General features: G+C 39.4%; 1 protein-coding gene across 2 annotated transcripts in view; it reads left to right on the plus strand.

Moving 5' to 3' along the window:
* LOC135092981 (R-spondin-1-like) overlaps window positions 1–15,000 on the plus strand; it is a 186,863-nt gene that overhangs the window by 414 nt on the left and 171,449 nt on the right. The gene's annotated exons all lie outside the window — the stretch shown is intronic.

Here is a 15,000-nt window from a genome sequence, read left to right on the forward strand (position 1 = left end):
GAGGAACGAACGAAAAGCGGGCCAGCACGATTCCATAACCCGAAATTTCAAACCCGCGCCCCGCCTCGCCTGGTAAACACACACACACACACACACACACACACACACACACACACACACACACAACACACACAGGGCGAGGCGTAGGACATGTGCGTATGTGCGTGTGTTGTACAATATACATACACACACGCTGCTGTACTACTGACTCCCAAGGTCGCGGCGTGTCACACGGGGACGAGAGAGAGAGGGAGAGGGAGAGGGAGAGACAGACAGACAAACACACAGGGAGAGAAAAGGTGACGCGGGACAAACTTGACAGTCCCCGGCGTGTCCTTAGCAGCAGCCACGACCAGAAGGACACAGGCGCGGCGCAGGGACAGCCACGGACTCACAGGATTGCTAAAGAACACTCGGAGACGCTGCAACACACGGGGACATGACCAGACACACAAAAAAGGGACATTAGAGACACTTACATACATCCAGATGCACCCAAAACACACCAGTAACTCGCAGGATGGTCGGAAGGCGCGTCTGGGGGGAGGAAGGTGTAGCATCATGTTTCCTTCAGGAGTTCAAAGGCCACATGGGGATCTGCATGGCTGTGAGGCGCGGGACGGTCTCAGGAGCAAGATAACATTATAAAGCTGTGATACTGAAGACATACAGGTTAAGGTATGCACGATAAAGTACATAAAGGTGTCCCGCTGATGCTGTGTGACGTGGGGATCTCAGCCTCGTCACACGCACACACACACACACACACACACACACGTACACTTGACATCTAACCCTAAGCTTCCTTTAAAGATTCTAAGTACAATGGCAGAGATACGTACATGAATTTACGTACATAATAAGTCTAAACGCATGCACACACACACACACACACACACACACACACACACACACACACACACACACACACACACACACACGGACACTCTTTTGTACGGATGTGTAGCAAAGTTTAACGGGAACATGAATGCAAAATGTCATAAAAGAGAGGACACACGCACACACGGACACACAAACACATAAACACACACCCCAAACGAGTATGAGGGACGCCACAAAATAATATATATATTTCCCCACCAACATAAGGCGACGGGCACTTAACCTCCTTCAAAGCGCGGTAGTGAGGTAGCCAGCCACACGGACACATTAAAATATAAATCTTTCCCCACGCAGAAATATAAATTAAAATGCGGACTGAGAGAGACACTGGGAGAAAGAAAGACAACACGTCCCCCGCCAGCGAACCAGAGACGAGGACAGACACACAACAGGGGAGAAAAACACACGCACGTAAAAAGTAAACAAAGGTGACAAACACAAAATAAATAAAACAGGGGAGAGATATATAGTTTAAGGCAGACAAATGGGGGAAGAAGAAACACACACACACACACACACACACACACACACTGACACACAGAGGCCAAAATTCATCTATACATAATTTTAGTCCTCGAAGAAAAACAAAAAAAACACCGTAAATAAATTAATAACCGCGTCTACTTCAACAATTTCACGCTGACGGTCACAAAAAAAAAAAGGGAAAAAGAGAAAAGAATCCAAAAAATAAACAAAACTGAAAAAAAAAAATACCAAGAAAAAAAGAATCCTCGTCCTTTTCTCACACACACACACGAACACACAAACACACAACCAAACCACGAACGCCAAAGAGGAGACGAAGCGAAGTCTAAATTCCTGAACCACCTTTATCACGCCCAGACGACGCACGGGGAAGAAAAGACACGAGAATCCACAAAACCAGAGAAATCCAGCATCGGACCCTCCTCTCCCAGCCCTTCCCACGCAGCGGTAAGTACTCATTATAACAAACTGATAACTAGACCAGGTAAACAACAGGTAGATAAATAATAAGGGAAATAATAACAATAGATGAAATAAGGTAATGTGATATACGGTTACAGAGAGAGAGAGAGAGAGAGAGAGAGAGAGAGAGAGAGAGAGAGAGAGAGAGAGAGAGAGAGAGAGTATTGATTCGGTAATTACTTTCAGCTCTTCTTTATTACCTCATCGTCCGCCTTTCCTAATTAAAGTATTAAAGAACAAACGAGCTAACAAATTAACTATCTCTTGATCTCGTTACGGTTCACCTTCGTGCTCCGACAGTCTCATTTCTCTAAGTTGTGTTATTTATTGTTTCCTTCTAATCGCCTCCTATGTTTTCAATTCGCGGCTTTTATTTATTTTATTTACTCGTCATTAAGAGTCTGAGAAATGTGTAGTTGTCGTTCATCTGTTTTCTTTGTTATTGTGATTGTTAATGGTATTGTTTTCTTGTTATTGTTCTTTTCGTTTTGTCGTTATCAACATTTTTTATTTATTTATTTATTTTTTCTGTATAATTTATGTTTTTATATTTTATTTTATCCGCTGGTTACGGTTCTCCGACTTCTCTTCTTTCTATTTCTTAATTATTTTCTTTTAGTGCATATTTATGTTATCTATGTTTCCGCCTTTATTTTCCATACATTCTGTTTTTCATCCTAACATCAATAATAATAATAGGAACTACAACGATAACGGTAATAATAATAATAATAATAATAATGATAATAATAATAATAATAATAATAATAATAATGATAGTAGTAGTAGTAGTAGTAGTAGTAAAGGTAGTAGTAGTAGCAACAGCAGTAGTAGTAAAGATAAAAATGATAAAAAAAGAAAAAGATTGAAGACGCAACGGGAAAAAAAAAAATAATATCGGAAATGGACGAATAGAGAGAGAGAGAGAGAGAGAGAGAGAGAGAGAGAGAGAGAGAGAGAGAGAGAGAGAGAGAGAGTCAGACAGAAACACACAAACACACAGACAGAAAACAAAACCACCACAACAACAAGCAACAAATAAATAGCCCATTTTCTACCCCAGACAACCGTATTTCACCCTCTTCGATGACGGGGAGGATTTTTTTGACAGACAGACGAATAAATAGTGATGGAGAGGCAGTAGTTATCACCACACCGCGTCACCACAACCCCATCACCCCCGCACCGCTGCCCGTAACTCCTTAAACAGCGCAGAAAACGAGGTAGGGTGAGAGAGAGAGACTGGGAGAAGAAAACGGAGAATAGGGAAGGAAAATGAGGCGAAGAAAGGAAAGCGAAGTAGGAAAGGGATGAGAAAACTGAAAAAAAAAAAGTAGAGGGATAAGGAAAAGAACGAAATGAGAGAAAAATGTGGAGGAAATATAATTAACTTCGAGGAGAGACGGGAAAATAAAACAGGGAGAAGGAAAAGAGGAAGGGAGGAAGGGAGAAATGGGAAAGATGGATAGGAAAAACAGGAAGAAAAGGGGAAGAAAAGGAATAAAATGAAGTAGAGAGAGAGAGAGAGAGAGAGAGAGAGAGAGAGAGAGAGAGAGAGAGAGAGAGAGAGAGATAACCAACACGAAATAAAAGAAAAAGCCAAAGGAAGAAAATAAAGAAGAAAAGTTCAATAATTAAAAGTATAACATTATGAGTGTGTTGCTGAGTGTAAGTATATAAACTAAATAGAAATGAGAAAAAGTATTTAAAGTCACCATTATTAACATATTCAAAGAAAATATTCCCTAATTTTTTTTTCCTTCACTTTTTGGTGCGAAAGTCTAATGAAACTAAAAGAAAAGTACCATAAAAAAAAGAAAATTGAAACCAAATAATGTCCTAAAAAATTCTACACATTTTCCGTTTATTAACACGAGAATAAAATGTTGATTGACTTTAAATCCTACAAAGTCAAATAATTATATAAAGAAAAAAAGATAACCATGTATGTCTTTATTCAAATTAAACAAGGGATAAAATGTATGAATTATTCTTCTTTCACGTGGGATTTTTGTTGATAGTTTGTCTCTTTAGTCTTCACCACACCACACTGCCACCTTTCACCACACAGGATCTCAGACAATACCTCGCCACACTATTTCATCAAGTATCGCCTCATCACAATACTTAATCAAATAACACAACATACGAGTCACCACGCATTACTTCACCACACAACACTTCATCACAATGCCACAACAATGCATCACACTTCACTACACAACACACAGCACACCACACCTTAATATACCACACACCACCACCGCAATGCACTCAACCACACACATCACCTTACCAAAACATCACCACAACACTTCACTATCACAACACACACCACACATCACCATTCAATAAACCACAACACCACAACCACCACCACCACCACTACAACACACACTCATTCCCACTTTAGAGAATTCTACTTTTTTATAATTTTTTTCTTCTCTTTCTTTCTCTCTCTCTCTTTCTCTCTCTCTTTACAGATCTCAAGAAATTCTCACATTATGAAATCTCAATTATACTTCAAAAACACTGTACCACAACCCACGCTCCTGATTTCAGCCAAGTTAGCGCAATTTGATGTACCTAAATTGATAATAATAAGAAGGATACAAGACTCAGGCTGAAGGCAAGACCGCTGTGTGTTTTATGTCTCAGCGAATTCTTTTTTTTTAACAGCAATATTTTTCTGCGTTAGTTGAAGAAGAGAGAGAGAGAGAGAGAGAGAGAGAGAGAGAGAGAGAGAGAGAGAGAGAGAGAGAGAGAGAGAGAGAGAGAGAGAGAGAGAGAGAGAAAGGTCAGGAGAAAATAGTAAAAAATCGCCGTTTATTTTAGGGGAATTCAAGTAAAGAGGTAATAAAATGAGTAAATAATAAAGGTAATAAGTCTCTCTCTCTCTCTCTCTCTCTCTCTCTCTCTCTCTCTCTTCTCTCTCTCTCTCTCTCTCTCTCTCTCTAATAATCCCTCTACCTTCCTTCAACCCTTTAACCCAACCATCTGTCCTTGGCTCTTTACACACACACACACACACACACACACTCTCTCTCTCTCTCTCTCTCTCTCTCTCTCTCTCTCTCTCTCTCTCTCTCTCTCTCTCTCAGTGACGAATGGCTGTCAATTTCTCCCATAAATTAATATTCCGCACAACAAGATAACAAGAGGAAGACGGACAGAGAGCAGGACGTTGAAAGACTTCTCGCTCTGTTCATCTAAAGAAACATTAATACTGATAACTGTAATAATATGCTCTCTCTCTCTCTCTCTCTCTCTCTCTCTCTCTCTCTCTCTCTCTCTCTCTCTCTCTCTCTCTCTCTCTCTCTCTCTCTCTATAATGGTTTTGTGTTTTAATGATTTGTTAATGACTTCTGTTGTTTCATATCAAGTGTAATGGTGGTAATAGTAGTGGTAGTAGTAGTAGTAGTAGTAGTAGTAGTAGTAGTAGTATTAGGAGTGTAGAAGTAGTGGTGGTGTTGGTAATAGTAGTAGTAATAGTAGTAGTAGTAGTAGTAGTAGTAGTAGTAGTAGTAGTAGTAGTATCATAGCCTGTACTATTACTAAATCTTCTGTATTTCACTCACAAACGTAGCATTATTCATTACACGGTCAAATTATACAAGGAAAGTAAGAAACATTACCAGCAATGATGATGACGAACACGACCACCTTAATAACAGCTACAATAACACATGACACGTACAACTTATCAAACCAGGAAAAAAAAAAATGAAAAAAAAAATACATAGGTAGAAAATTAACTTCAACCAACATCACGTGAATCAGAGTGAAATATTTCCCTGAACCTCCTTTCTTTTTTTTTTTTACTTCTATTTTTTTTTCTCTTTACCTTTTTTTCTTTCTTACCTTCTCTTTACATTTTCTGGGAAGACTATAATAACTTTTCCGCGTGAAGGAGATAAACTTAGAAGATAGGAAATAAAAAAAGCTCACTAAGTCGCCGATCAAAAGAAAAATAAACAGCTAAAAAAAAAAAAATGAAAAAAAACAAAACAAAACAGGAAGCTGAACAGAAATCGTCTTTTTCTTTAATACTTCTTTTATCATAACTGAATTATCTCTTCTTTTTACTCCTTTTATTTCACGGGAGAGACAATTAGCGGATATTTCCTTTTCCTGCATACATTTTTATCCTTGAGTCTTCCTTCCATGCGGTTTCAAGACACTTATCCTCTAACCTTTAACAGTCACATCTGATTCTGCTTGGCGAGTGGCACCTGCGTGGACCTTTTTTTTTTTCTCTCTCTCCTCTAATTTGCTCTTGACTGGTTCCCCTCTACATAAAAGTAAAAGAGAAAAGAAAAGCACCACTACCACCACCACCACCACCACAGGCAGCCTCTCAGCATCGCACTATGTCAAATTCACAACAAGGAGACTACGACCTTTGCCCAAAATCACACGTTTCTCCCCCTCCCTCGCGTTTCACATTGGCTGGCTGGCTGGGGGAGAGACTGAAGGAGAGGCTGAAGGTAAAAGAAAGGTTATAGAGACACTGAAAAGATAAAAAGAGACTGAAGGAGAGACTGAAGGATGGGAGGGTAAGGTAAATAATGTGGGAGAGATTGAAATGAGGTGGGTTATGTGTAGCTCTCTCTCTCTCTCTCTCTCTCTCTCTCTCTCTCTCTCTCTCTCTCTCTCTCTCTCTCTCTCTCTCAACAGACTCTCTTCATTCTTCCTGTTAAATTCTGACAGTCATAGAATTGTTGTTTTTCTTTTATTTATTCCTTGGAACAAAACTTCATCTAAAAAAAAAAAAAAAATGAATATGTGATGCAAAATTAACAAATAGATAAAATAAAAAGTTATATTTACTCAAGAACTTGCATTTTATTTCTGATTTTAGTGTTAGTCATCAGAAATACCATAACTGACTCGAATTCTCTCTCTCTCTCTCTCTCTCTCTCTCTCTCTCTCTCTCTCTCTCTCTCTCTCTCTCTCTCTCTCTCTCTCTCTGTCATCCTAGATAATACCACCTTACTCCTTTGACGCGATGACAGTCTGGGTGAAAATTGATGGGGCGAGAGAGAGAGAGCGAGTGAAGGAGGAGGAGGAGGAGGAGGAGGAGGAGGAGGAGGAGGAGGAAGAGAAGAGCGTCTTATTCTACATTACGTGGGGGAGAGGAGGGAAGGGGGGTGTTCCTGCCTTAAAACCACAAGGCAAAGTATAGTGACAGACGGCGTTTTAAGCGTGTAAGTATGAACCGCTGTATGATTTACGATGTGGGTTGCGCCGTGTCACCCCGCGCTAAACTACCCCCTTTACCCTAGCGAGCCACACACAAACACACACACACACACACACAACGAATATCTACCCTCTATTCTTAATCCTTTTTTTTTTCTCCTTTTTTTTTTTTTCTCCTCTCTTCAAGTTCTAGCGTCAACTTTTATCCGCGTCGTTTTTCTTTCCCTCCCCAAGCGGTGTGTGGTCTAGTTTCCGAATTGTTAGGTGAGGGATGCATGGTGGTGGTTTGCGGTGAGTTGCGGCGCGCCAGGGAGGCAGGGAAGGCCGTGGCGGAGAGGTAAGCTGTTTGTCTTGCCTGATCTACTAGGTCGTCCCTTGTCCTGTGATTTATCGGTGCGCGACGAGGATATATGGTTGCACGGACTGGGATGTGCTCTGATATTGAGTGAGGGAGTGTGAGTGAGAGGGAGAGGGAGAGGGGGATAGAGAGAGACAGAGAGAAAGAGAAGGAGAGGGAGAGAGATGTATATAAACGCATATTATGGAAATACAACACGAATTCCAGTAATGATAATAAAGTTAAGACCTAAATCAAAGTACAAAATACAGATAAAATAAAAAAAAATCTTAAATAATACACTTGATGACATATCTAACAAAATCTAACCTAACCTAATCTAGTCTAACGTAACTTAACCAAATCTTATCTAACCTCACCTAACCTCACCTAATTTTATGATTTTCCGAGGAAGGGAGAGTAAGTAGAATGAGTGTGCAGGAAGAGAGAGAGAGAGAGAGAGAGAGAGAGAGAGAGAGAGAGAGAGAGAGAGAGAGAGAGAGAGAGAGAGAGAGAGAGAGAGAAAGGGAAGAAAAACAAAAGAAAATGCAACAAAGACATACAGAAAGAACATAATGAAGAAAAAAACAGAAAAAAAACAGAACGAAGGAAAAGAAAGAAAACAAGCAACAGAGAAGACAAGGGAAGGACGAAGAAACAATAAAGGGATGAAAGAAAACGAATGGAAAGAAAAACGTAGAAAGAAGGAAAACGACCAAAAGAGAAGAGGAGGGGAGGGCAATAGAAGCGTTAAAGAAAGGAGAGGGAGGGGCTGGGAGACTGAAGGGAGGACAGAGAAGGAAGAGAGGAAGGCAAAGTAGAGAGAGAGTGTCTGGGAGGCAGTCCTCGCGTCGCCACACTCACAACACAGAAATATTTGAAGACTGAGTAAGAGAGAGAGAGAGAGAGAGAGAGAGAGAGAGAGTAAAAGTAAGCAACGTTGCGGACCATCTCAGAACAGGATAAACTGATAGCTAGCACGATTTAAACTTTGCAGCATTAGGGAGAAGAAGAAGGAGATGAGACGTGGTATTACTGGGATATATGCGCAGGGGAATTAATGTGAAAAGATATATTTTTGGACGGTTAGCGCCGCACGGGGGTAAATCTTCGGGGAAAACTGAATATTCCAACTTTTTGCTTCCACTATCATTTTACTATAAACTTGCTTTCGTGTTTGTCTAAAGGAGGAAGAGGAGGAGGAGGAGGGATATGGATGGAGGGAGGAGGACTCGGAGGAGGAAGACGAGGATAAAGAGGGAGGAGAAAGAAGGGAAGAGATGAAATAGTAAGAGGATCACATAGAGAATGAAATAAGCGGAGGAGGAGGAGGAGGAGGAAGAATACAATGATGGTGATAATGATAAGGATAAAGAGAAGGAAGAGAAGAATTAAACTGAATGGAGTATTAAAGGGGGAGAATGACGAAAGGAGGGAAAAGAAAGTAAAACAAGAGAAGGAAGAGGAAAATTACGTAAAGGAAGTTGGAAAAAACACAGGAAAACACAAGGAGAAGGAGGAAAAGGAGAAAGAGAGATGAGAAGAAGAGGAAGAAAAGGAAATTAGGTGGAATATTAAAAGATACATAGAGACAAAAAAAGACGAAAAGGAGGAGGAGGAAGAGAAGGAAGAGGAGGACGAAAAGAAGAAAGAAAAGAAGGACAAGGAGAAGGAAGAGAAGGAATAAAAAAGCACATAACATCCCCTCCCCTTTTATTCTCCTCCCTTTCCTTCCTTTCCTTCTCTCCCTATCCCCCTTCCCTTCTCTCCTTATCCCCCCTCTCCTCTTCTGTCCCCCTTCCCGTCCCTCTCCCCATCTCCTCTCCTTCCCCCCTCCCCTGCCCTTCTCTCCCTCTCCCCCTGCCAAGAAATAACGCAATATTATCCACATACAAGTAAAAAGGTCAGGAAAATAAGATGCGATTTTTCATCTCTATCTCTCCATCGGTAATAAATGAACGAAGGATTTACATGCTTGGGAGAGAGAGAGAGAGAGAGAGAGAGAGAGAGAGAGAGAGAGAGAGAGAGAGAGAGAGAGAGAGAGAGAGAGAGGGAGAGGGAGAGGGATTCCGCTCTTTGGGGGAGACTTGCTTGTGAACTATTTCGGATCAAAAAAGAAAAAAAAGAAAGAGAAAAAGAGTAAATAGAAGGTTTTTGCTCTTCGGGTATTTTTGGTGAAGGAAAAAACAAATATGTGTAGTGGAGATACGAGATAAGAGAGATGAGAGATGAGAGAGAGAGAGAGAGAGAGAGAGAGAGAGAGAGAGAGAGAGAGAGAGAGAGAGAGAGAGAGAGAAATAGGTGGACAGACAAACAAAACACCAAGAAAGACATTAAAAGAGAGAGGAGGAGGAGGAGGAGGAGGAGGAGAAAAAGTATACTGAGAAAGTGGAGGAAGAGAAAAAAAAAAAGAACAAGAAAAAAAGAGACACAAAAATTTCAGAAAAAAATAGCATCCCAGAAACAAAAACACAAACACACAAAGACGAATAAAAACAAAACACGAAAAAAAATAAATAAATAAAAACACTAATAAACAGACAGACAGAGAGACAGACGGACAGACAGACGGAGGAGGCATGACAGGCCACCTTGCATCCACGCCCCGTCACCTTCCCGGCATCTTGGTGATAAATTTGACAGAGGTTACGCCCCTGCACCTCCTGTTCGAACCCCGCACGGCCCTTTGTTGACTCCCGGCGTGCCCTCAACCCCCTTCACTGCCCTCCCTCCATTCTTTGTCCATTTATCACTTTTTCCTTGTTATTCCTCTCTTTACTCTTTCTTCTCTTCTCTTCCCTTCATTTTCTTCATTTCCTTTTTTTCTTCTTTTTATCTTTCTCTCCTTATTTTCTCCCTCTTTACCCTTTTTTCCCTTTTCATTCCTCCATTTACTCTTCCTGCTTACTTTTCTTTCTTTTTCTCTTCCTTCCTCCCTTACCTTTTCTTTATTTTTTTCTTCTTCCCTTTACTGTTTCTTTCATTTTCTTTCCTTATTATTCTTTCGTTTACTCTTTCTTCCCTTAATTTCCTTTTCACTTTCTTCTTCCTTTTTCTCTCTCTTCCTCCTCACCCTTTCTTTCATTTTCCTTACTCCCTTTATTCTTTCATTTTGCTTCCTCCCTCTACTCTTTCTTTGTTTCATTTTTCTATTTATTCTTTCTTCCCTTTTTCCTTTCTTCCTTTATCATGTTGTTACTCTATTCCTTCTCTTTATTCATTTAGTGCTCGCCGTCCTCCATTGTCTTCTCACTTTGTCTTCCTTCCTTTTCCTTCTTCGCCTCTTTTATTTCCCCTTTACCTCTTTCCCTCATTCTTTATTCCATTTCTTCCTACTCTCTTTACTCTTTCTTCCTTTTCCCTTCCTCTCTTTTCTCATTCGATTCTCTATTTCTCTCATTTACATCTTTCTGTCCTTTCTTTCTTTCTTTCTTTTCTTCTCATATTGTTGATTTCTTTTTATCTACTTTTCTTTCTCCTTCTTTTTCGGTGCTAATCTACTTCCTCTTTTCTTGTAATTTTTCCCATTTTTTTCCTTTCTTCCACTTCCATTTCGTTTTTTTTTTACATGTATTTCTATTCCCACTTATCCTCTTTTACCCTTTTCTCCTTCACTTTCCTTATTTATTCTATCCTATCCTTCTCCTTCCTTTTCTTCCTTCCACTTCCCTTTTCTCCTCTTCCTTCCATTTTTCTCATATTTCCCTTCCCTTCTCCTTTCTTTTTCTTCTTTCCACTTCCCTTTTCTCCCTTTCTTTAATCTCTCTTCCTATTTATCCTCTCCTATCCTTCTTCCCTTTCATTTTCTTCACTTTCCTATCTATCTATTCCCAGGATCTTCTCTTCCCTCCTCTTCTCTCCCTCTCTACACCTTCATTCTCTACCTGTCCCTTTCCTCCCCCTCCCGTCACCTTCCCCTCCCCTCCAGTTCACCTTTCCACACCTTTGGCCTTAGATTCATTCATTGAGGGACGGCAGGTGAAGAGGGAGGGAACGTGAGGGCCAAGTGGAGGGAGGGAGGGAGGGAGGGAGGGAGGGAGGGAGGGAGGGAGGGAGGGAGGGAGAGGAGGGAGGGAGAGAAGGAGGGAAGGAGGAAAATAGGTAATGTACTAGTTTTTATTTTTTATTTATTTTTTTATTTTCTGTATTTTTGTGTGGTTTTATTTCATTTTCTTCTGTTTCCTTCTTTTCTGTGTTTTGTATTCATTGTTTTCTCTTTCTTTCTTTCTTTCTTTTTTTTTTTGCGTTTCTAGTGTTTTTATTTTCAAATTTTTTCGTTCTATTTTCCTTCTCCCTTATTTCCAAGGTTTTATTGTTGCTATATATTCATTTCTTTTTTTCGCGTTTCTACTATTTATTTATTTATTTTTTCATTGTCATTCTTTTTGTTTTCTTTCTGTAGTTTCATCTAATTTTTCTTAATTTCCGTGCATCTATTTCAGACTTTTGTTGTTTGTAAATACTTGCCTTCTTCAACTTAAAGAATTCATATTTATTGCCTTCCCTTTCATTCTTCACTCATTACTTTTTTTTTTTGCATTCTTTCAATCCTCACTTTAAATTCTACGCACTTTTAACTAATTACCAGGATATGACTCATAAATCTACCACTTTATCTATAGGGCAATATATTTAACGTTTTATCTGTACAACATTTTACTTATCTTTCACCACACCTTTCATTAAATATTCTAATGTTTCTACACATCCCCTTTTTATGACTACCTTACATTTTCACATTTTGCTGCATTGCTACTTGAAAACTGAAAATATAATACAATAAAGGAAACTGCAAGAAGCCATTAGGCCTACACGTGGCAGTCCTTGTATGAAATATGTCTCTTCAGGCCTACACGTGGCAGTCCCTGTATGAAATATGTATATGTATTTACACGTATAGTTCTCATTTATAAATTTGTGTAATCTTCTTGTAAAGGTACGTAATGACAGCACTTGTTTTAATTTGTTCATATGTGGCTTAATTACATCTCTTATGGCTTCTCTTTCAAATGAATAAAATATCAAAAGACACTAAAAGACAAGAAAATGAGTGACTGAGTGGTTAGGAACATGATAAGGAAAGAAAGTAAAGGAAGCTGCAAGAACCAATCGGCAATTACTGTATAGAACATGCCAGCCAATATATAAAACATGCCAGCCAACACATTCACCTGTCCTCCCTTTACATAACTTAATCTAATCTTCTTTTAAAAGCTTCCTGTTGACTTGGCACAAACAACCTGATGGCTGGGTCTATTCCAGTCACCAGCCACTCTACATGCATACAATATTTTCTCTTTTATAATCCTAACCTTATATATTTTTTTTTAGTATCTGTAGGTAAAGTTTTGATCACTGAAATTGTTTAGTCACTCAAAATTAAAATAAGATATACGTACTCTCATTATTTGTTAACCATTTTACTGCAACAGACACATCATCCCTTAATCACAAACCATTGAAATTCTTCTTTTTGTTCATCAGCCACATCCAGACATTACACTCGCTAGGCAATGGAATATCTATTGTTTTAACCCCTTTTCTTTCTTTAGGTGCTTCAAGAGATTTCATATAGTGATTTGTAGCCGTGAATTATTGTATATCGCGTGGATAGATGTATTTCACCTGTCTTGTATCTATTCTTGTATTTCACCTGTCTTGTTACGTAATGTTGCTGTATACTTCCACTTCTTCCAACATTTCGCTTCAATTCGCTCTTCCATACTTAGTTGCCAGACAAGTTGTGTTTCGTTGCGTTGCGTTGCACATTTCCAGACAAATGAACGAAGAAAGGAAAATCAGAAACTGGAATGAGACGAGCAATTTAATTAGCAACAGGCAATTAGAAAACCATCAATTTATTATCGTCTTCGTTTTTTTTTTTTTGTATTCTTGTGTATCTTTCTAGTCTCTCTCTCTCTCTCTCTCTCTCTCTCTCTCTCTCTCTCTCTCTCTCTCTCTCTCTCTCTCTCCTGGTTTTTGCTTGCTGTTGTCATAAAACGATTAAGAGGATTAGTTTGTTTGTCAGTCAGTCAGTCAGTTAATGAGTTGACTTCTCCCTCAGTCAGTTAATCTATTAGTAAGTCAGTCAGTCGGTCAGTTAGTCAGTTAATAAAGCAATTAGGTAATCAGATAACCAACCAATACCTTACCATACATTTGAGAATTTTAAAACGAGAAATCTACACGCACACACAAACACACACACACACACTCTCTCTCTCTCTCTCTCTCTCTCTCTCTCTCTCTCTCTCTCTCTCTCTCTCTCTCTCTCTCTCACCACCAGCCATTAACATTTCCTCGCTAATATCACTTACGAGATAATTGCACGCGTGTGGTAATGAACGAGGGACAGAGCGAAGCGTACCTGCACCAATCACATTTACCTGGACTTGAAAGACAGGTAAAGGTGCGGGCGTTGGTGAGGGTGTGTCAGGGGGGTGAGGGTGAAGGTTGTGAGGGCTGAGGTGGGTGGAGTTGAAGACTGGAATTACCTTGGGGTAGTGATGGAGGGTTTGGAAGAGGATGAGGAGTGAGTGAGGGTGGGAGAGAGGTAGGAAGGGAGGGAGGGAGGGAGGGAGGGATGGAGGATGGGAGGGTGTTTGAGGTGAGTAAGAGTGTATTTAGTGTGTCTGTTTGTGTTTGTGTTTGTTTTTTGTTTGTGTGTGTGTGTGTGTGTGTGTGTGTGTGTGTGTGTGTGTGTGTGTGTGTGTGTGTGTGTGTGTGTGTGTGTGTGTTTAGTATATATTCTAGTGGGTGGGAGGGTGATAAGAGGAGGAAGGCGGAGGGAATAAAAAAAATACATGAAAAAGGTAGAGATATATAATAATTTTATGTGCAAAGAAAAGGTATTTACGAGAAGTTGGATAGTGTTCTTCTTATTGATATTATCTTCATTATTATTACTATTTTCATCATCATCATCATCATCATCATCATTACAACCATTTTCACCAAAAGTCACAAGACAAATGATAGTTTCCATCCTCCTCTTTTTTTTACAACTCGTGGAGATGCACCTTGTCTTGCGCGAGGCTGTGACACTTGCACGAATCACCGGCTGGCGTCATTAACCCTTTCACTGCCAGTCAATTTTTCCCTTAATCTACAACTTTTAAAAGACTTATTTTCTCATACTGGTCTCAAAAACACGTACTTCTGTAGCTTAACAAAGATGATATTCTTATTTATACACGTAAAAAAAAGAGCTTAATTTTCTACATTACGGTTAAAGGTGAGTGTTACCCTATGACATTTTCTATAATTTTCTATACATGTCGCTGTCATGAAAAACTTAAGACATCCAAAACAGAATCAATTTTAGAGACAGTGTTCCGTTTTCATTAAGTTCTTTAGTTTATATAATTTCTAGAGTGCGATTATATAGATACGAAAATTAACTCTTATGAAAGGAACAATCGTGCATTTTATTACATTTCTTTACGTTGCATTAGCTTTTAATTCGGTTCACTTTCTATCTTTCATATCTCGACTGCGATTTCACATTTACGAAAGGGAAGAAGAAGTCTCGTCACTAATGCAGGTATACAATGTCATGAGATCAAGTCTTCAAGCATATTTTACATTTCCAGATAGCGTTAAATCCTTTT

Source organism: Scylla paramamosain, chromosome 41 (assembly GCF_035594125.1).
Source record: "Scylla paramamosain isolate STU-SP2022 chromosome 41, ASM3559412v1, whole genome shotgun sequence".
NCBI lineage: Eukaryota > Metazoa > Arthropoda > Malacostraca > Decapoda > Portunidae > Scylla > Scylla paramamosain.